We start from the raw sequence: 24,118 nt of genomic DNA, 5'->3' as shown, positions 1-24,118 counted from the left end.
CTGTCTAAGTCTTTTTTCTCTGTCTCCACCTTTCTTGGAGATCGGGACAGCGTCAACAACAAAATAGCTAAGATCTTTCAAGTTATTCTGGTGAACTAATTTGAAATGACGCGCCACTGGATAGCTTGAATCAGAGTTAACAATAGCTCTGAGATGTTGCAGGATACGATTAAAAACATGAAGTTTGGTGCTGCCTATATAGCGGAGATGGCAAATGCATTGAAGCACATAGACTGCATGGTCTGTTTTGCAAGTGAAAAAACCTTCAATTTTATTGACATCTTGACTAAAGACGTCACTATATTCACAAGTATTAACACCAAATTGACATGCCCTGCGCGAGCTACATTTAAAAAAACCTTTCCGGTTGGAAAGCCAATTAGTTGATTTGTAAGATTCGGGACTGGCTTTAACTAAAGCATCTTGCATAGAAGGAGCCCTTCTAAAAGTTATGCCAGGAATTTCAGAAATAAGAGGAGCTAGGGTTATGTCAGTTTTCAAGATAGACCAATTAGACTTAAGAATATTCCTAATTCTTTTCTCATAGCAACTATAGGTGGTAATTAGTCGTATGGTCATGTCTTCATTATTAGAAGGTCTAGTGGCCCTTGAGATCGTAACATTAGTGTTGGAAACCTGAGAAGAGTCATTTATGATGCTCCTCAGTTTATGCATAGCATCATAAAGAACACCTCTTTTATAACCACGAGCCAAGAATCTTTGAAAAGATTCGTCAAGACATTTTTTACGATCAATTTCATTGCTACAAATTCTATGAATTCTTAGAAATTCCCCATAAAGGATACTTCTGATAAGATGTTGGGGGTGAGAGCTTGAGGCATGAAGAATTGAGTTACCTGCCGTGCTTTTTCTATGCAATCTGGTTTGGATTTCATTATTGGCAACATAGATTTCGACGTCTAAGAATTCCACTCTTTCTTTGCTAATGGTAGCAGTGAATTCTAAATTGAGATCATTAATATTGATGTCAGCCACAAATTTGTCGGCAGTTTCTCTAGGTCCGTTCCAGATAATGAATACGTCATCTATGAAATGCCACATGTGAACAATGCCATAATCTAGGGCCACTGAGGCGTGGCCGAGGACATGCTCCTCCCACCAGCCCACATGTAAACATGCGTAACTGGGGGAGAAGCATGCCCCCATAGCCACACCCTGCAACTGCTGAAAAACCTCATTATTGAAGAGGAAATAGTTGTTGCAAAGGCAAATCTCAATCATTTGGACTAACATCTTACTATGTTCATAATGACTGATGTTTCCATCAGACAGATAGTATTGAATAGCACGCAGTTCATCTTGGTGGTTGATAGAAGTGTAAAGGGAGCAGATGTCCATGACAATGAACTGATCATTCGGATTCCAAATAACATTATTCAGTTTAGACAGAAAATGACCCGTGTCTTTGATGTAAGTAGGGAGGTATTTAGAAATGGGTTCAAGTAACTCATTCTGTGCAGAAATAATAGGACGCCCAGGTATAGGAGACACACCTTTATGAATTTTTGGCAAGAGGTAAAGGGTTGGAGTAATAGAGTGATCTTTAACTCGATTGAGCTCAGAAAAGGAGGCCTTTCTGTAACACTGAGAGTCGTTAAGTTGTCTGTTGTCCTTCCGCTTCAGTAATATACACATCTCGTGGCCATAAGACCACATTACCCCCTTTATCTGCTTTATTGACAACAATGTCACCATGGTCATTAATCTTACGAATAAGTTTGGAATATTGTATTTCAGTATAGCTCCGCCGTTTACGATTTAAAGAGGTGGAGCGATTTAGTTGTTTGAGACCATCAATCATAAGGTCGCTGAACACATCAATAGCGTCCCTGGGCATCATGGGAACAAATGTGGAGCGGGGACAGAAAGGACTAAAACCCGCACTACTACTTTGTATACCCATAGAAGTCAGTTCTTCCTGAGTACTGGAATAGATATTGTCACCAGTATTATATATATATGTATATTATCTACTGGCGGTCGCCAGTAGATAGTTATAGTTAGGACCGTGTTTCCATAGGAAATCTCAAAATTCTATTTTGAATAACTTTGGCGCCGGTTGACGAATCTTCGCAAAATTTCCAAAACTAATGGGGTGCTCCGCTCAGCTCCTACCCTGAAAGTCTTGGGGGGATTCGTCAAGCGGGGGCTGAGAAAAAAGGGGGTCCCAAAACGCGTTTTCCCCATGCATTTTCCCATAGGACCTTTAGTCGAAGGTACAGCCCGAACGGCTGAACAGAATTACTTGAAATTTGGCAGAGAGGTAGTCCTCAGGTCAGGGATGTGCCTTTTGCATATATGGAGTCAATCTGTTCAGTAGTTTCTGAGAAAATTGCAGTTAAATGCACATACATATCTATAGCCGCGCAACGTCCGGGAGCGTAATTCTGATTGGTTGTTACATGTCAGTCAACGTTCGAATCGGTCGAAATCAGGAAGCGTCAGCTGCCATTTTGTTTGTTTTCAGTGCGAGAGTGGAAAAGGAAGGTGGCGAACGTGAAAAGGGGGCAGGGTAGAGAGTTCCTGACCCCCTAGCCTTTGTCAGGGGGTCCCTGAAGGACCCCGAAAGCAGAAAAAAACATTTAATTTTATTTATTTTTTATCGCGTGGGTGCGCGCACCGTGTGCGCACGGTAAAAAACCCATTAAAAAAAAAAAAAAAAATTTAATACGTAGTTTATTGTAAAATAAATATATAAAAAAAATAATAATACATACATAACTTAGCATTTAAAAAAACATACAAATTCACTGAAAAAACCATAGGTTTCACACACGTTATAGTTAGGAATTAGCATTTAAAAAACCTTGCAAATTCACTTAAAAAACCATAGGTTTCACACATGTTATAGTTAGGTGGATATTTCACTCGTAAAAAACCAAGGAAATTAACCCGTTATAGTTAATTCAGATAACTATAACTCGCGCGACCGCCACTCTATCACAAGGATGATGTCATCATTGATGTCAAATGTGATGCAACTGAACATGTCATGAGTGATGTAATATGTGACGTCATGAGCAGAGGATTGCGGACGCGCGAGTTATAGTTATCTGAATTAACTATAACGGGGGAATTTCATTGTTTTTTTATGAGTGAAATATCCACCTAACTATAACGTGTGAAACCTATGGTTTTTTAAGTGTATATATATATATATTCACTGAAAAAACCATAGGTTTCACACATGTTATAGTTAGCGGAAATTTTACTGATAAAAAACCAATGAAATTCCCCCGTTATAGTTAGTGCAGGCAACTATAACTCACGCGACCGCAATCCTCTGCTGATGCTAATACTGGATTTAGACACTTATTTGCCCATGTCTTCTTCCATACATTTTTAGCTATACATATATTACAAATATTTTTTTTTCATAAAGACACATGTGTCATCAGCAGAAGATTGCGGTCGCGTGAGTTATAGTTGCCTGCACTAACTATAACGGGGGAATTTCATTGGTTTTTTATCAGTAAAATTTCCGCTAACTATAACATGTGTGAAACCTATGGTTTTTTCAGTGAATTTGCAAGGTTTTTTAAATGCTAATTCCTAACTATAACGTGTGTGAAACCTATGGTTTTTTCAGTGAATTTGTACGGTTTTTTAAATGCTAAGTTACTTTACGCCATTCGTGGCGTGCGCGCCCACTTAACGCAGTTCGTTCCGTGCGCGCACGGTGCGCTTCGCGCACCGTGCGCCCACTTTACGCAGTTAGTGCCGTGCACGCACGGTGGGCACGCGGTGCGATGACAAAGCAAGAAAGCACGTCAACAAATCTGTTTCTGCTTTCCTCCGTGACTATGGTATGGGTGCCATTTACCACAACAACTTGCGTTATGACATGCAAGACATTTATAGAGGAGATGGTGTGCACTTCAATGATGAAGGGAACAGAGTCTTCCTCTTGAACCTTAGACTCTGCATCGGTACTTACTTGTAGGTACCACTAAAAAATCATTTCATAAACACAACGGCTCTTTTTAGAGCCCCCTAATATCTAAACACTTAAATCTGATTTTCATTTTTTTAGTTTTTTTTTTTTCTACCGTACGCTTACCGTAAGCTTACCGTACGCGTACCCCGTGATTTTTTTTAAAATCAATAAATGTTTTCTTTGTACTTTTCAGTCCTTCTTTGACCCCCTCACAAATGTAAGGGGGTCTGTAACTCTCCTCATTGCCCCCTTTTCTTGTTTTCACTCTTTTTTTTCTGAGTGAAATACACAAAATGGCGGCCGCCGCTTCCTGGTTTCGGCCGATTCGAATGTTTACTAAGATCTAAGAGCCAATCAGAATCGCGCTCGCGCACGCCACCGTACGCTTACGGTAAGCGTACGGTAAGCGTACCGTAAGCGGGCTCAGATATATATATTGATTTAAAGGCTATTTTCTCAGAATCTACTGAACAGATTTACACCAAACCTACAAAAGGCACTTCCTTGACCTAGGGACTACCTCTCTGCCAAATTTCGAGTAATTCTGTTCAGCCGTTCGGGCTGTAGCTCGTTCTAAAGGTCCTATGGAAAAATGCATGGGAAAAACGCGTTTTGGGACCCCCCTTTTATCTCAGCCCCCGCTTGACGGATCCCCCCGAGACTTTCAGGGTAGGAGCGGAGCGTAGCGCCCCACCTATTTTGAGAAATTCGCGAGGATTCATCGACCGGCGCCAAAGTTATTCAAAATAGAATGTTGAGGTTTTCCTATGGAAAAGGGGTCCTAACTATAACTACCTACTGGCGACCGCCAGTAGGTAATATATATATATATATATATATATATATATATATATAAATATATATATATATATATATATATATATATATATATATATATATATATATGTATAAAAAGTTATTTCTTTTATCATTAAATATACCAAAGATATGACAACAACTCGAGCTGTCACTGAAGGATTTATGGGCTGAGATTCAAATACAGGAATCTCAGTACCTACCAAAATATATATATATATATATATAGATATATATACTATCTATTTTATCATTAAATATACCAAAGAACCAAATACAAGGCTACTCTTTCCCACCAAAACTCTACTAGGGAGAAACCATCCTGAATTGATCCCGGTGACTACACCACTACACCTCCAACCCCCCCAACCAGCCCAGACCAAGACCTGAAAATGCCCTCTGTCACTCACCCTGCCTAAACCACCCAAACCCCTCTCCCCTCCTTCCCCTACGCAACCCCCTACCCTTGTCTTACCCCTTACCCAACCCCTCGGTGCCCCCATCCCTGCAGTTACCCATCAACCTAGAACCTTACCTGCACTTCCCCCCTCCTCACACCAGAACTCCCCATTAACCCCTGCCCCCTATCTGTCACCAACCTTAAACCACACGGCCCACACTCCTTCCCCATCATCTTCCCACACAACCTCTCAGCTAACGCCACCAGCTAACCTGCGAATTACTAAAATCACCAACATCCCTCACGGCCAAATACTGATTATCTCGAAGTCCTCTTACTTCAAAATCAACGCCACCCATAACAATATACAGCAATGGCAAAGTCATGGTCCAGGCCAACGACTTCAACCTGCACCAATTTGAACTTGCCTTCCTCAAGCTGCGTAACTTCATCTCCATCCCGTCCAACCACCCCACCACTTCCCAACACACACCCAAGACCATAATCCAAGACAGAACACCCATGAAACCTGATGCAAGCCCTCAACTATCGAACACCCCAGACTTCCACCCCACCCCCACGCCAGAACCCTCTCTACCCCACCCCCATTCCCCAAACAACCTCACCACCCCGAGACGTCACGCCCTGAGCCACCCTCCCAATACATCTACCCCAATCCCCCTACCCGCCTCATCCCAATCACCCGCCTAACCGACGACCAACCCTCAGACATTATGACACCAATACACTTGAGTCGCACCCTCCAAAACTCCCCACCACCTCCCATCAGGAGACGCATGTCTCCCCACTTCCCCAACTCCTCCCCTCCTCCTAATAATACCTCCCCTCGACCCCCTGTCCCATCCTACACCCTCAGCTGAACCTGTCCCCAAACACCTCCCCGCGCCATAGCCCCACCAACCCCCAACCCTCCTGTCCAAACCTACACCCTCAGCTGCACCTCTCACTATCACCTGCCCTCCCCCTAACCCTGCAAACCCCCAACCCTCCTGCTCCAATCTTTACCCTCAGTCTGTTTGCCCCCTAACCACTCCTCTCCCACTACCCCAAACCTAGAGTCCATGGCAGAATTAACTGAATGCCTCGCACGCATTGAAACACAACTCAACACCCTCTTCCCATTGACCCCTAAGCTCCTCATGACTATAACCGAAAATCTATCCCTTCTCCATAACCAAATCAACTCAATCTCGCAGAGCATAAACACTATGCTTCTCAACACCAAACCCCCCCTCCCTGCCCAACACCCAATACTCCCCTCCCTCATAAACATCAATGAGCCACCTCAACTACCCAAGCACCAGACGACCAGCTAGCGTTCCACCCCCAGAATCAACCAATCTCTCAGAACCAGAAGAGCTTTTCCTGAAATGTCTTTGAAAGAGGCAGCATCCCTTGCCAATACCTATGACCCCACAACTACCCAAACCCCTCCCTCCAACATACAGGTAATCACCAAAATAGGTAGAGGCACCAAACAACTTAGATCCACAAGACTTCCTCCCCAAAGCTCAACCATTCCCCAAGCTCCCCCCTCCTCCCAAAACCTTTCTAAGAGCGGTAAGACAAACTGCATGCTTATAAACTTCTGATCGACAGTCAGGCATGCAATAGAGCTGGCTGATGCCATACTGAATCATGACATTGACATTGCGTTCATCACCGAAACCTGGCTAAATGAAATATCCAATCCGCTCCTTGACCTTCTAGTCTCCCCTGGTTTCTCCATCATCAAAAAAGACAGAATTGACCAACGAGGTGGTAGCATTGCCATCATCCATAAGAACAACATCAATCTAGTTGAAGTCAAAACCCACACCTTCTCTACCTTTGAATACCTCGAAACACACATCATAACTCGTAAAAACAACAAAGTAACAAAATGCTATCTCATCTACCACCCCCAGGAAACTCTTCTGCATTCGCAGAACAAATATCAGACCTACTCACACACTGCTCCCTAGCCAACCCCAACAACATCATCCTGGGTGACTTCAACCTCCCCTGGAATAACGAAAAGGACACTGTCATTCAGTCTCTAAATGAACTCCTTCTCACAATTGAGCTCACCCAACACTGCGAGGGTCAAACCCACAACAAAGACTCTGACCTTGATGCCGTCATATTATAAGATGAAACAATAACCATTAATAACATCCTACCAATCGACGGGTCAGACCATCAAATCATTATATTCCATATCTATCAAACTTCTAGTCTGCCAGCCAAAACTCAAACTACCAAAGGAGCAGACACCTCAATGCCACCCCCCTTCCTGTCCTCGAAGAAACAATAACCTTACGTCTCCCTCCCTCCACAGACAACCTCAACACGGTCGAGCTCACAACACTGTACCACAGGACAATGACAACTGCTCTTGACCAACTAGCCCCCCTGAAACTGAAAAGGGTCAGAGACACCCCCTCCAGAGCCTGGTTCAACAAAGGTAAGAGCCGCTGAGAGACTCTGGAGAGGGGACATATCCAAAACCAACCTCTCCCAGCTCAGAAAAGAACGAAGCAATTGCAAAAAACACATAATCAAGGAAAAAGCCTTCTTCTTCCGGAGTGCACAAGACACAGCCAAGAACTGCCCCAAAGAACTTTTCAACATCATCCAGAAACAGACCTCCAATCCCACCAAAGCAAACCCCCCTGCCTCCAAACTTCAGTGTAACAACCTGGCCAAATTCTTTGATGACAAAATCTCCAATATTGAGCTCTCCCTTGACTGGCGCCCTCAGCACAGCAAATCCTCACCCACAACCAAACCTAACTCAACCCCAGTTTATGACACACTCCCAGAAGACGAGACCCCTCCTCCATCAACCACCAAAATAAACCTTCACTCTAAACCCCCATCTTCCCCCAAGTGTTGGAAAGACTTCAAACCTCTCTCCAAAGAGGACATCTCCAATGTGATTACCAACTCCAAACCCTCTAACCACTATGCTGACCCTCTACCCACCTCCATGGCTAAGAACCTCAACCTCACCCTAACCCCACTGTGGACAAAGATCATCAACAGCTCACTAAGCAACGGACTTATGCCCAACTGCCTCAAACAAAGACAAGTCACCCCCCTTCTAAAAAAAACAGATGCTTCCCCGAATGACCTCAAAAACTTCAGGCCCATCACCAACCTTCCTTTCCTATCCAAAATCCTGGAGAAATTTGTTCTCGCCCAACTGAACCAACACATGGAATCCAACAACCTACTTGACTCACACCAATCCGTATTCAGAAAGGGATGCAGCACAGAAACCGCGATGACATTCATAACTCCCTTGACTCAAACAGATGTTGCCTACTTGTCCTCAACCTATCAGCTGCCTTTGACACGGTAGACCACAAACTACTCTTAGACGCCCTACAAAAATGCATTGGAGCAGATGGTAATGTCCTAAAATGGTTTTCCTCTTTTCTTCATAACCACTCTCAATTCATCAAAATCAAGAATACGATGTCCGACACCTCCCCCTCAACTCGAGGTGTCCCCCAAGGCTCAGTCCTCTCCCCCACACTTTTCAATATTTACATGGAACCACTCACTACCAATCTAAAACAAGCAAACATTGACTATCACCTCTATGCTGATGACATCCAGCTATACCTCGAGATCGGCTCCGTCACTGACATCCTACGACTCAACTCCACCGTATCAAAAGTAGAAAATTGGATAACACTCAACCACCTCAAGCTCAATCAAGAAAAAAACAAAATCCTTGTTTTCTCCAATCACGAACAACCCCCACAAATCCAAGAATGGATAAACAACCTTGACTCTCTAAACTGTAAACTTACTCCAGCAATCTCAGCCAAATCCCTAGGAATCCCTCTAGACCCAAGTCTCAACATGAGCTCCCACATTAACTCCACAGCAAAAGGCGCCCTCTACAAACTAAGACTCCTCAACAAATTAAACCCTTCATACCCCCAATGACCTAAAAATCGCAACCCAATCTCTTGTTCTCTCAAGACTGGACTACGGAAATGCCACACTAACTGGGATAGCTAAAACACACCTGGCCCCCCTGAGATCCACCCTAAACTCAGCTGCAAGAATGATCACTGGGACCAAGAAATTCGACCACATCACCCCTGCATTACAGGACCTAAAATGGCTTCCAATCAAAGCTAGCTGTGCTTTCACAACTGCCTGTCTCACCCATAAAGCCCTACAAACAGGCAAACCGAACTACCTTGCAGCCGAACTCACAAAAACAGGTCAATCAAGAAACCTAAGAGGCTCCAACTCGCTCCTCTTAATCCCCCCAAAATGAGATAAACAAAAAGCCCTCTCCCGCTCATTCTCTGGGAATGCCCCAAAAATCTGGAACTCTCTCCCTACCCACATCAGGACTCCTTCACGATCTTCAAGAGACAACTAAAAGAATTTCTCCTCAACCGTCATCTCTCTGCATCTGGCCAATGACCTCGATCTATGTGACCTCCAGTACTCTGGATACTAGTCGATGTACTCAAATGTCTATGTTTCTATCCATGTTATGCTGCTCTAATATCTATGTTTCCAATCATGTTATGCTGCTGTAAAAAACTCTGATACCCCTCGGGTCTTGTAAGTGCTATATAAAACTCCAAAAATAAATAAATAAATAAAAACGTCTCAGGGCCCCCATACTGTTTGAAGTGACATAGCTGCGCAACCTCTCCACAGCTCAAAACTCAATCAGTAATGAACAATTGCTTGCGTTGCACTGAGTGACTGGCACCTGGAGTGCTGAGCAGGGCAACAGGCCAATGATGGCATCCACGACAGGTATGAGCAACTCCGTAAGTCTGTCAGGACCACCGTGTCGACTGTGGCAGATGGCTATTGGAGATGGTCCTTGCGGTGGTGGCATGTGCCTCCTGTGGTTATGCCATGTCCGGGCCGGTCAGGACTCGGTTTGGTGTGTGAGCCCTGGTGGGACGCTGTTGGGCCCGGAGGCTGCGTACAGTGCAGGGCCATGGAGAAATGGCACTGATGACCCCAAGGCCAATGCTTCAGGGGCCATACAATATCTCAGAAGAAGGGGTCCTGGTCCTGACAAGTACAGAGTTGGTGGCCCCGGATGCACAGCAGCCGGCACACGCACCCAGCCACGGGACGATGACTTGCGGTGCAGTCAGATGGGCCATGCGACCTGAGCATGTCACCATCAGTGTCCGAGGTGTATGTTACAGAAGGTTTCGGGGGACAGTGGAAGGTGTCCTCCAGGGCAGGACGCCGAAAGGTTTGATTTTATCCGGAAGCAGCAAATGGAGGAGTGGAATGCGACAGCCTCATTGCCACCACCAATTCGGTATCAGCTGCATGAGGATGAAAACTGCCCCCTAGTCCATAGACTCAGACGCCACCAAAGTTTGACCATAGAGTGTCCATGATTGTCAGGGAACATACTTAGTGGCACCGGGGCTGAGAGGCGATGCTGTCTGTGATGATGCTGGTACGCTGATATGAACTCAGCCACTGCAAAATGAAGAGTCTGTGACCTACTGGACCACAGTGTAGGTCAGAGGCAGCGGTCAGCAGTGGCCCACAGCCACGTGTCGGTGGCTGGTGAGGCACATAGATAGTGACACAAGGGCAGTTGTTGGTAGTGTTCGATCACCTCTGTAACGATGATCTTGTTCCCGCCAGACTGGAACATGTCATCCTCTTAAGCCTCTCCGTGCGTGCGATGACATGTATTCTGCCTTTTTATTAACCAATGTACAGTTTTAAATCTGTGACCCACTCGTGCACAGCGTAGGTCGAGGGCAGTAGTCCACGTAGGGCCACAGACACATGTGGTTGTGATGCCATGCACATACTCGTTGGCACCACATCGAAGTGGGTATAGTGACTTGTCCTATGAATTAAATGGTGTTCACTGCCATGGTGTAATCAAGACTCAGTTCCAAATATGTGACCTACATGACCGTGGTGTAGGCCTAAGGCAGCGGTCAGCACGGGCCATTCACTGAGTGTCGCCGGCATAGGTTAGATGGCCCAACCGGCCTGCATAGTTCAGGTACAGTGGCACCACGTTTTTGGACACCTCCGTGTATGTGACCCAGGTTTTGTTTGGACTGAGCCGCATCTTACTCTTACTCCTCTCCATGCGACCACTGGTGTGGACTCTGCCATTCGTGATTTACGCCTAGGTGCTGGATGTGGGACCTACTGGTCTGCAGGGTAGTCCTGGTCCCTCATCCACGTATCGCCGGCTGGCGTTGAACAGGGTTAGTGGTACCACGTGTCGCAGGCTGGCATTGAACAGGGTTAGTGGCACCGCGTGTCGCAGGCTGGCGTTGAACAGTGTTAGTGGCACCAGGTGTTACCGACTGGCATTGAACAGGGTTAGTGGCGCCACGTGGCGCCGGCTGCGTTGAACAGGGTTAGTGGTACCATGTGTCGCAAGAAGCCCATATGTTACTATGCCTCACTGATCAGGTGGGGTCTGGTGCTGTTGCCGCTGGCCCAGATTTGGGGTCACTGCCATTCATGACTCAGGACAAAGTTTCACAGATGAGACCTACTGGGCCGAGGAGTAGGCCTAAGGCGGCAGTAGAGTATGTCAACGAAAAAGGACTAAAGCGGGCCAGTGTCGTGGAGGCCGTGATGGTCTGAGGAGGCTGCCAAGGTCACAGGACTCGGGCCTGGAGCTTGTGCCGTAACATGGTGGGCCCTCCTTGACACACGCCATTGTCGGCAGGTGATCAGTGAGGCCTGGCTGCGCAGGGGTGGGCCTGATGGGTTTGTGTTCCAGCAGCCACACAGCGTCGCAGGCAACTCCGCTCTAGAGGACGGCGTCGGCCTTGTGGCGTGGTGAGAGGTGCTGCCCTGGCAGAGATGTTGGGCTTTCCGGAAGAGGACCACGCCCAGGGCTATGTGCTTCTTATTCACACCCCTACGCTGGTGTGGTGTACACTGGGCCATCCCACTCCGGTCACGCTTAGGCGGGGCGTAACAGGCAAGATTTCTGTGAGGTCCCCCACTAGCTCTGGTGACACGGTTGCATCCACTGTCCACTACACCCAATTCACCAGAGGTGTATGTCGCCATGGGTGTGTGCTGCATACTGCCATCTGTCCAGCACATCTCCGCCACTCTTGGCATTGTGTACTTTCCCAATCATGGTACTACTGCATCCTTCACACATGCCTGTTTGCCACGTCTCACCACATTCAGCTGTTTTGTGGCTGAGGTGCCATGCCATTGATGGCATATGTTCACGGCTTGGCCAGGTGACCATTGTGAGTTGTTCTGTTGTGTCTGGTGGGTGGGCATGTTGTTGTGCATGTTGGTTGTGATTTTGTGAAGTGTGCATTGCCAGAGTTGTGATTTGCATGGTTGCGGAGTTGAGGTGAGTGGGGTGTTCATTTGGAACTTGCCACGGGGCTGTGCATTTCCCTTGGTGCCATCCTGGGAACACTGGTTGCTGATGGACTGTAGGAAGATGGCGGAATTATGCACACTGGCTGTGGATTTGAAGGCAACATTGTTGGAGGTTCCAAGGTGTTCTGTTGTTGCCTGCACATTGGGGTGGGACATGTGCTTTCTGTTGCTGTGATTGTGTGCTGTGTCACCAGGGGGCACAGGTGGGACATGTGTGCTGTGGATTGCCGCCAGCAGCACATGCGTGCATCCTTCTATGGCGTATGGTCCTTGCTTGGTCTCCAGCTTGACCTGTGCATTGTGTTGGACGTATAGGGACTGGGGTACCAGGGTGATGGTGATGTCCAGGACAGGTGTGTGGGATTTGAATGTGGCTGGCAGTGAGACTCCTCCGACTCTGGCAGGTGATGGTTGGGGGTGCCAGGGACCAACAGGTGCAGCCAAGCCAGCAGCTTGGCGATGGGTGGGATGTTAGTTGTCCGCTGTGTTGGTGCCGTAGGCCTGTTAGGCGATAATTGTCAGGATGTTTGGGTTGGTTGTCCCTTTCAGCCTGTGGTGGACGGTAACATTGTCAGAGGTTAGGTCTGTGCGGCTGCTATCCTTCCTGGGGGTCCGCTGTCTTTGTCTGCGCTACGTCTGTGGTGGTCCAGGGGGGGTGTTCCGGGTGTGGGTTGTGGTCTTGGGGTGGTGTTGGTGGGTGTTGTGGCCCTCTTGGGTGTCCGGGCCTCATGATGGGTGGCTCTATGCCATCGGTTGCACTTCCGATGTGGCCCTGGGATGTGCTCCCTTTTGTTGTGCAGGCTGCCGTCCGACTTAACACCAGGTCAGAGCAGGTGTAGATTTCCTGGTGCTAACGTGCCTTATCGCCTGTTTTGTGTTTTTATCGCAGTTCTGTCTGCTCGTTGATAATGTTGAGGTGTGATGTTGTCACGGCTTTTGGCATGGGAACGCCCACTCTGCATCTCATTAGTGATAGTTGCGGAGGGCCTCGGTGGCGATATTTTTTGTGGCTGCTATCGGGGGTAAACTGGTGCTGTGGGCTGTTAACACCAGCTTGTGAATGGGGCGATAGATTTATCGAAACTTTGGCTGCGATAAAGTGTTGTTGACTCGGTGATAGATCCTTGTGAATATACCCCCAATTTCTTATAAGTACCAAAACAGTAATGAAGTGAAATCACAACCCCCAACAAATCCCAAACAACTAAAATGACATTAAATGACAAAATACCAATAAGAGGAACCCGATATATGAATTGTTAAATTATAAAATAAAAAATAGCATCAAGAAGCGCTAATGGCCAATCACCAACCACAGTCAACTGGGCTGTGGGAAGTTTTATTTCAAATCCTATATATCCTATTGAACTTGTAGTATGGCAGACAGGGTATTCACCACATTTGTGATGCTGTAACCCATCTGTCAAACTATAAATAAGTCCCTCAGTCTCTGAAATTGAATATCAGCAGATTATGGAAGAAGAGGCCTCCAAAACATCATAGAGACAATCGATGACATTCCAGTGAACTTCTTGACTTTTGGTGGGAATGCTCAGAGAGGTAAAAATATGAATTTCGTACCCAAGAAAATTTACTTTTATCTCCTCTACCAGTATGAAGATTTCTACATGCGTACTAAGTCACTTTTTTTGGAGCTTGTCATCTTGCAACGAGGCAAGACTGCAGGCTCCAGCCGAACAGTGCTCCATGAGGCTAGATACATTCTTTGCGAGGTCTATCTGAATCATATTTGCATCTGCCAAAAAGGTATAAACAGGAAGCAATGCACCTTTGTCAGATGCATTGTCTCACTGAGCATTTTTAACTTTCATTTCAGAGACTAAGTCTGAAGGTAAAAATTTCAACCAGGTTGAACTTGGTTTCCGTAACTGACCTGCACTCCATCACAGTCAAACTTAATTTGCACCTCATTACCGGCCAAGCACAACCAGATGATCACAGTTCGCCCTTAACTCTTTTTGGTGCTAATTTTACATTGTAACTTCAAAAATTCATATCTGTAGTACTACTTAATGGATATTTGTCATTCTGCTGTCATTTTCTTTTTTTTTTTTTAAATTCAATCTGTTGCTTTTATACAGTACACATCAATAGCATAATGCACATTATATGTAGAGACAGTATGTACATTTAATTAATAATAACACTGGCACTACCAACAAATCAATTCAATTTTCTAAACTCTATCAATAAGGGGACTGATGGTGGTGCAGTCACTCCTTTTAACCAAAACAATGCAGAAATCATCATTAGTCCCAATGACTATCATACAGATACACGCACAACTGGGACATTACAAAGACCCGTTTAAAAAGGTTCAAGTCGATAAGGATGTGGTGTCGAGGTTTCGGTCTTCAATGGCCCAAAGGAGCCGCGAGTCCATACTTCGGACTCAGTGTTGCATAAAAATGTAATCCTGTGAATACTTGCTTCCTTCTCATTCGGATTCAAAACTGATGCCAAGAAATATGACTATTGCGTACAGACTCCAAAGTTAATTAGGATCGTCTTCCTTTTTTTTTTTTTATTATTATTAAATACCTGGTTTGATAACAATAAATACATTTATATAATAGATAATCTGACATAGCTAGATTTTTACATTGTTGTTAATAAATAATACATAATACATAATCAGGTGTTTCATGATTCCATTAGATATAAAATACAAAAATATATATATATTAAGAAGGCAGTTAGTTCATAAATATTAAACTAACATTTGGAGAAATCTGAATACATTCTGTATGTAGCTCTGTCCTACCATTGGGAGTTCCTCCACCTCTTCAGAGGAGCCCATATTTCTAACCCCAGCTCCCTCTTCTTCCTTCCCCTACGACTGTATAAAGCAGATTCAATATTATGTATCCCAAGCAGTCGAGATAGCCACAGTTGAAACGTAGGGGCCAAAGCGTCTTTCCAACTTCCTGCTAACATTAAACGCAAGACGGCTAGACATAAAAACACAAAGGCTTCCTCCTCCATCTTCAGCCCCAGGTTTCTGTCGATACCTGTTATCATTAGGGTTGGGGATAGGTTGATCTTTCTACCTAGCAGCCCCTCCAAAAACTTTTCAATCTCTTCACAAATTATACTCAATTTATTACATTGATAAAACATATGGATCAGATTGGCGGGCCCCTCCATACACCTTGGGCATTTATCATCTTCTCTTTTATTCCACTCATATAGTTTGGAGGGTGTATAATATAAATTGAATATGGTTTTGTAATGTTGTGACTTTAAATTTGTGGAGCAAAAGATTTTCCCTGCCATTTGCAATGCTTTGTCCACATCGACATCCCGATCACCTAGTTTCTGCATCCAGGAAGCCTCAACCTTTTCAATATCATCTTGTAGACTTACTAACATGGTGTTATATACCACTTTAATTTTAGTCCCCCCACCTAAAATATAATCAAACACCTTTATTCTGCCACCTGGACATATCCTTGATACCCATTAAAGTATTACGTATTTGTAAATATTTAAAGCCTTGATTATCTTGTATACCAAATTTCTGTTGAATAGTGCCCAAGTCTAGGATTTGCCCCCCTTCCCAGATATCCCCTATTCTTGTAACCCCTTGTTGTTCCCAGACTTTCCCCAGTCTATCATAACTAAGTTGAGGAAAAGGATTTGAATTCCAAAGGGGGGTATAATAGTTTATTTTAGGCATTCCTATTAAGCTATAGAACCGATTCCAAACCTTCCAGGCACTATCCATCAATTTATATCGTGATTTTTTATAGTATCTTTTATCCGTTCTCCGTAACAGGAGTCCTATGGCTTCCCTGCCCAACATTAGTTCATATATAGATGGCAATTCTGAGATACCATATAGGTTATCTGTATGATGTTTAGCCGGTTCAAATAGTGTTGCCATTTGGCTAATTAGACAAGAATAATGGTAGAATCTGATATTAGGCATAGCGAGTCCCCCCTTTTCCTGCGGCTGCGAGAGATATTTCATAGATCGTCTTATTTTGCCGTACTGCCAAACGAAATTCATAAATGTTGCCTCTATTAATTTCATTAATCCTTCATCAATCATATAGGGGATAGATCGAAAGAGATAGAGTAATTTGGGGAGCATAGTCATCTTCAATACATTGACTCTACCTATTATTGTCAAATGTAAAGCGTCTATTCTTTTTAAATCCACCGTCATATTTGCTAATAACGGGTCAAAATTATCTTTAATAATTGCTTCCGGTACCGGGCTCACTCTGACCCCCAAATATACTGCAGAATCAATGCGTCTTTCATCGTTCATTATAATGTTACTCGTACACACTATCTGTGTCTTACTATCATTTAACAAATATCCGGAGCCTCGACCAAATTCATTAGCGATCTCTCTTATATTATTCATAGCCCGGCCTGGTTCGGGGGTTAATATTGCAAGATCGTCAGCATAGGCCAATAGTTTGGTATCAAATTCATTACTAACTATTGGTCTAATATTATCACATCCTATCAATCTTTGAATTAATGGGTCTATATATAGAGCGAAAAGAATTGGTGAACAGGGGCATCCCTGACGTGTCCCCCTGGATATAAATATTCTTTCCGAACTTGTGCCCATTAATTGAATTCTGGCCGTAGGTTCAAAGTACATGGCCTTGATAGAAGTTATTATTTTAGGCCCAAAGCCTCTATATTCCAATATCCCCCAAAGATATTTCCATGTGACACGATCAAAGGCCTTTTCTGCGTCGAGAAGGATCAAGGCCATCTGTCCACCCGTGGCAGCCTGCATATCAAAGAGTGAGATAACCCGCCTGATATGTTCTGTTGTCCCACTGCTGTCATTTTCTTTGTAACGATATTCTCTATTTTTCTAAATTGGTTTGAGTTTTTACTTATGTGGTGTTTTGACTTTAATTCTGCTTTGGTACTGCATAAAAACTTTACAGATTGCCTCTAAGTTGCGTCTCTGTGACATAGCTACCAGAAGTCAGATTAATTTAGTGACTATAAGGGTTCACCCTGAGAAGGGTTGCAATTATTTTTTTGAGATGTGTACCCTCACCTCTCCACTAATAACTAATTTCCTACATTGGTGTTCAGCTGCAGGACCCTAGACTCATATTTTCCATTATCACTCAGTGATTTAAGTTAAAAACAGACATTCTTTGTAATCTAACATAAAAATAATTTTCGTTCTTACCAACCTATTTTGCACATGTGATATATGACAGGATGGACGATCCTGTTTTAGTGCCTCATCCTGGAAGATCGAAGAAAGCTGTACATGGAAAGAAGGCTGAAGCTGGCAAAGGAGTACAAAAAGGGGAAGTGGATATAGCCCACAGAGAATGCCAGCAAGCCTCCCATCTATTGTCCACTACTCAACTAAAGGAGGATGATTAAGCAGAGGATGAAGCAGAAGAGGGAGTGGGGGATTGAACTGCAATAGACCCATTGCTAATTGAGTAAGAGGTGTCCATAGGACCTAGGTCACATGCCTTGTCCAGGGCAGAGTGTCTTCATATAGCTTGACTGTGAGAAGTTGGCCTGGCATATGCTGTCCACTAGTTATAGGGGACACCTTGCAGCAGTCCAATTTGACTCTTAAGGTGATAGGTTAAACGACAACCTTTAAAGAAAGCTATCCTAGTGGTAGCTGTGGAGATAAGCCTTCAGGCTAAGTCTTGAAGGAGTGTTAAGCTTATTGTTTTGCCATAGATAACCTCTTGAATGACCAAATAAAAGAGTAGTCCACACAGGTATATATATAAAATATGTATTTATTCTAAGAATAATCCCACTAGTCTCTTTATGAGGTTGGAGGTAAAGATACAATTCAAACAAGCATTGATAGTTACAATAAATAGCACTAGAATCTTAGGGCCCCGGGGGGGACCAAACCATATATTAAAAAAGTGGTATAAGAACCACAACAATTCTCCAGACAATGCCTAGGGCATTTAGGGTCGCTGGCCTCTTGTGAAACCACCCAAGGTAGTGAGGAAGGGGACCCACGGGAGACGCGTGCAGTGGTATAAGCTACTGTCTGGATCTCTATTAAAGCCTATGGAGAATGTCGCTGTTGGAATTTACAAGATTAAAAACACTTCTAGCAGGAGTTCAAGTTCAAGAGTTTAGAGTTCAGCTTTTGAAGGGCCCACACCCATGAGAGTACCGAGGCACCACTGTTACCTGCCCCAGGGAAGCCGGGTGCATAGGTTGTTTTCGATGTCGGGTCACAGGCTGATTTTCAATGGAAAACATGAAGAACTGCTGCTAGCCAGAAGCGTCGTCGATGTCGTGAAGATTGAAGATGTAGATCTTGAAGAGAAGGACCTGAAAACAGAGGGGACAGAGTCTGGGTCACGGCACAGTGACCAGGGGGCTCAGGAGAAAGAGCTCTTCAATGTTGGGTGCTTCCAGGTGGAAGATGGGTAGCTTGAATCAGCAGCCACGGGCTCCAGGAGGCTTCAGGGAAGGCCAGCTTCTAGAGGGCGACTGTCCCACGAAGGATGAGGGTCGCTGGGGTGTTAGTGTCCAGATTGGATCCACTAAGCCTTGGCATCCGCAACCCACAAGATCTGAGCGAGGTCTCGAGACTGAAGAGCAGGCGTGGAGCAACCAGGGGAACTCTTGGAAGTGAAGATTGACCTCCGCTAGGGCCCACCAGTCGATAGACAAGGGACCGCAGGAGGCAGCAATTTGGCATGCGTAAAGATGCGCCCACGGGTCGCCGGAGCAGACTAGGGCGTCGATCTTTGGCACAGATGATGGTGAGAGGTTGGCTCAAAAATGGGCCAAAGCACAACTTCCCCACTTGTCGGGTTCGTGTGCTGTGCAAGAGGTGGCCGGTGTCCTGGGGTATTAGGGATCTCGGCACCCACGGGGTCAACGGTGCTGAGTTTTGCTGTGCACACTCACTGGCCTCTGGGATGCCTGGAAACCCACCTCAAGGTAGATAGGAGTCGTCGATGTCCGTATGAGCAGCGAAGTTCCAACCGGGTCACTTGCAGTGTTTCAGGTGCCTGCCAAGCAGGGGGGTAACTCCTTTACCCCAAGGGAGATTTCTTCATTTAGCTGTGCGGCAGCAAGTCGAAGTTCAAGTCTGTGAAGTCCAAGAATAATCTGAGGCTCTGGGGACCCTGTATTCACCTTTATCCAAAGATTACCCACCAATGAGAGTTCAGGCGGGAAAGGGTGGCTACTCCCTCTCCCCTTTGTGTGGTTTCCCGCCTGGGCAGGGAACAGGATGCCCCTGAACCGGTTTGAGGCGGTTTATGCAGAAGTAGACACTGGAGAAGCCTATGTGCAAGTCTGAAAGACATCCTATGGTGCACCCACCCAGTTCCAATACACATAGTCTGTCTGGGGAGATGGGACCACCTCCCTGCAACAGGATCCCTATTGTCCAGCTGCCGGGGCTGGAGTTCTGCCCAGCAACAGGCAGCCAGAGTTGTGTGGGTAGCGGGTAGCATCCATTTTGTACTACGTGTGCACTTTTAAATTGGTGTCTAAATTCTGCCTCTTTTCCCATATCGCCCCTCTAGCAGGGGGGAATCATGCCCTCACTCCCATGGCTGGATTGGGGGTATGATTCCTACATGTTTGACACCAAACACGATATGGTTCTGTGTAGCCATTCTCAAGTTATCACGCTATTGCTATTACTTATAATGCGGTTAAGAGTATATGGTATGGCCGCACTACAAACAGCCTCACACTAGTTTTAACAAAGGCTGCAGAGGGGCCCTACTCAGGTAGGGGTTCCCCCTCACACATATCTCAGCACCCTGCCTTGTAGGATTTGCAAGGCCTGCTTTAGGGGTGACCTATGAGGATATATGTGTTGTATTAAGTGGGATACAGGGTACCTATATCCCTGTAAGGGGTGCAAGCACCACCTTACCCAGACTACAGTAGTGGACTGGTGGTGTCAGTTTGTATGGCTGTCCCAGGGGTGGCACAACAAGTGCTGCAGCCCCTGGTAGGCCTCTGAGGGACCCATGCCCTGGGTACCAAGGGTAACATCGCCAAGGGCCTCATAGGGCATCCTCAGTATCCAATTAGTATGTACCTAGGGTACTCACATCAGTTTAGAGAGGAAGCAGATAGGCTGGGGTCCTGGATAGCAGGGCCACAGCCTGGCTAGAGTCATAAAACAGTCAAAACATCAGCAAAAAGTTGGGGGCAACTATGCAGTCGATGCCACTCTCCTACATAACCCCCCCCCCCAAACGCAGGGACATTAAACTAACCTTGACCAATTGAGTCTTCATGTTCTAAGTGGAAATATCTGGAGAGGCCATATGCATTTGCATGGTTGCTCCCAGGTCTATGTTCCGCTGTATAGTCCATCCCCTGTAGGGAAATGGACCACCTGAGTAGTTTGGGGTTTTCACCCTTCATCTGTTTTAGCCGTAGGAGGGGCTTATGGTCTGTCTGATCAAGGACGTGAGTGCCAAACAAGTATAGCCTCAGCTTCTTCAAGGCCCAGACCACAGCAAAGGCCTCCCTCTCTATAGCTGACCAACGTTTCTCTCTGGGGGTTAACCTTCTGCTAATAAAAGCTACTGGTTGATCCTGGCCCTCTTCATTCAGTTGTGATAATACAGCACCTACCCCCACCTCAGAAGCATCAGTTTGAACTATGAATTCTTTGGAGTAGTTGGGGCTTTGGAGCACTGGAGCAGAGCACATTGCCTGTTTTAGGTCATCAAAAGCTTTCTGACAGCTGACAGTCCACTGAACTTTCTTGGGCATCCTCTTAGAGGTTAAGTCATTTAAGGGGGTCACAATGGATCCATATCCCTTTACAAATCTTCTGTAATAACCAGTCAGGCCTAAGAAAGCTCGGACCTGAGTCTGGGTGGTTCGAGCAACCCAGTCCATGATGGTCTGGATTTTGTTCTGTAGTGGTTGAACCTGGCCTCCACCTACAAGGTGACCCAGGTACACAACCTGACTCTGCCCTATCTGGCACTTAGTAGCCTTGATAGTGAGCCCTGCCTTTTGCAGGGCTTCCAAAACTCTCCTCAGATGGATCAGGTGATCTTCCCAGGTGGAGCTAAAGACAGCAATATCATCTAGATATGCTGCACTAAAGTCATCCAGGCCTGAGAGGACTTGGTTCACCAACCTTCGAAAAGTGGCAGGTGCATTTTTCAGACCTAAGAGCATTACAATAAATTGATAGTGCCCACCAGGGGTTGAAAATGCTGTTTTGGCTTTTGCAGATTCAGCTAACCTTATCTGCCAGTAGCCAGCTGTCAGATCAAATGTGCTCAGATATTTGGCTGAGGCCAATCTATCTATGAGCTCATCTGCTCTGGGAATGGGATGTGCATCAGTCTTAGTGACTGCATTGAGTCCCCTGTAGTCTACACAGAACCTCATCTCTCTCTTGCCATCTTGGGTGTGAGGTTTGGGTACCAGGACCACTGGGCTAGCCCAAGGGCTATCTGAGGGCTCAATAACACCCAATTCCAACATCTTTTGGACTTCTGTCCTTATGCAGTCCCTGACATGGTCAGGTTGCCTGTAGATCTTATTCTTCACAGGCAGACTGTCCCCAGTGTCCACTTCATGAGTGCACCAGGTGGTCTGACTTGGAGTCAGCAAAAACATATGCCTGAATGACTGTAGAACTTGTCTGCAGTCAGACTGTTGCTGGGCAGTGAGGCTGCCGGCCAAGGCTACACCATCTACTGACCCATCATCAGGGTTGTGAGAGAGCAGGTCTGGGAGAGGGTCACTCTCTTCCTCCTGTCCTTCATCCGTTGCCATGAGCAAGCCCATGTCAGCCCTGTCCACATATGGTTTCAGTCTGTTTACATGAAGTACCCTGTGGGGACTTCTGGGAGTGCCAAGGTCCACCAAATAGGCGACCTCTCCCTTCTTTTCCAATATGGTATGGGGTCCACTCCATTTATCTTAGAGAGCTGCTGGGACCACTGGCTCCAACACCCATACCTTCTGTCCTGGCTGGTACACCACCAGTACAGCCTTTTGGTCCACCAGAATTCCCAGCAGCCTCAGCAGCAGCTTGCTGTCTGAGGGGTTCAAGAGTTGGGCAGCTCTGCTGCTCCAGGCTCAAGTCTGCCCTAGAAGGTCCCCCTGTCCCCAAGAACTCAACCTGATCAGGTTCAAGTTCATCTGGGACAGTTCCTTCTTCAGGTGTCCGATCCTCTTCTGATATAAGAGTCTCTTCAGACTGATCCTGGGGGGAAGGCACTGCCTTACCCCTGCTACTCATCTTAGAAGGTCCTTGGTCCATTTTTCCAGGATCCAAGGCCTGTTCAGTTTCTGTCAGCTTAGCTTTTGACCTTGCCAGGGCAAACACTCCTGCAGGGATACCCAGCATTGCTGCATGGGTAGTCAGCTCCACCTCAGCCCATGCTGAGGTCTCCAAATCCTTCCCTAGCAAACATTCAACTGGTAGGTCTGCACTCACCACAACCTTCTTTAGGCCAGTTACCCCTCCCCAAGAGAAGTTAACAACTGCCAGAACATGGTTAGTACTGACGTTGCTTGCATTGGTCACTTGGTAAGTTTCCCCAAGTATGATCTGGCTAGGGTCCACAAGTTCCTTAGTCACCATGGTGACACTAGCCCCTTTGTCCCTATATGCTAGAGACTCCCTTCCATTTATTCTAGGCTGTTGTTTGTATTTGCCCAGCCCACCAGGACTCACAAATAGGGACAGGTCCCCATCACAAACTAACACAGCCTGAGTAGGCATTCTGACTAGGCCAGAGTCCTCTCCAGATCCCAGGGTCAACCCTACTATACCCTTGTTCTGTGTACCACCACCTATAGCTGGACTAGGGGGAATAGATGCCTTAGGGGCAGGTGGAGTGGTACTTGTGGAGTCTTTGGCCTTGTTACAGTCTGAAGTCCAATGGGTTTTCTGCTTACAGATTTTACACCATGGCTTCCTTGGCTGTTTAGCTTTGTTGGATTGGGAATTATCAGATGCTGCTTTTTGGGGGCCTGTTGAAGACTGCTGGTCTTTTCCCTTTTCCCCACCCTTCTCAGAGTTCTTGGCATCTTCCTTTTTAGTTGCACCCCCTAAGGGCTGGACCTTTTGCTTGATCCTGGTTCTGACCCACTTGTCTGCCTTCTTTCCCAATTCTTGGGGTGAGGTCAGATCTGAGTCCACCAGGTGCTGATGCAATAGCTGATTCTAACAATTATTAAGGATCTGCTCCCTCATGATGAGATTGTATAATCCTTGGTAATAATTTACTTTACTGCCAGTTAACCAACCTTCCAGTGCCTTGGTAGCACAATCTACAATGTCTACCCAATCTTGATTCTGTGCTTTCTGGGTATCTCTGAACTTTAATCTGTATTGATCAGTGGTTAAACCAAACCCATCTATCAAAGCATCTCTCAATATATAATAATCATCTGCATCCTCTTCCCTAAGAGAGAGGAGTTTGTCTCTTCCTTTGTCTGAAAAGGAGAGCCATAAGATTGCTACCCACTGCTCTACTGGGACCCTCTGAACTTTACAGGCCCTTTCAAGGGCATTGATCCATTTATGG

The sequence above is a fragment of the Triturus cristatus genome, chromosome 4_1 (genome assembly GCF_964204655.1).
Source record: "Triturus cristatus chromosome 4_1, aTriCri1.1, whole genome shotgun sequence".
In the NCBI taxonomy this organism is placed as follows: domain Eukaryota; kingdom Metazoa; phylum Chordata; class Amphibia; order Caudata; family Salamandridae; genus Triturus; species Triturus cristatus.
Note: the sequence above shows the minus strand (reverse complement) of the source record.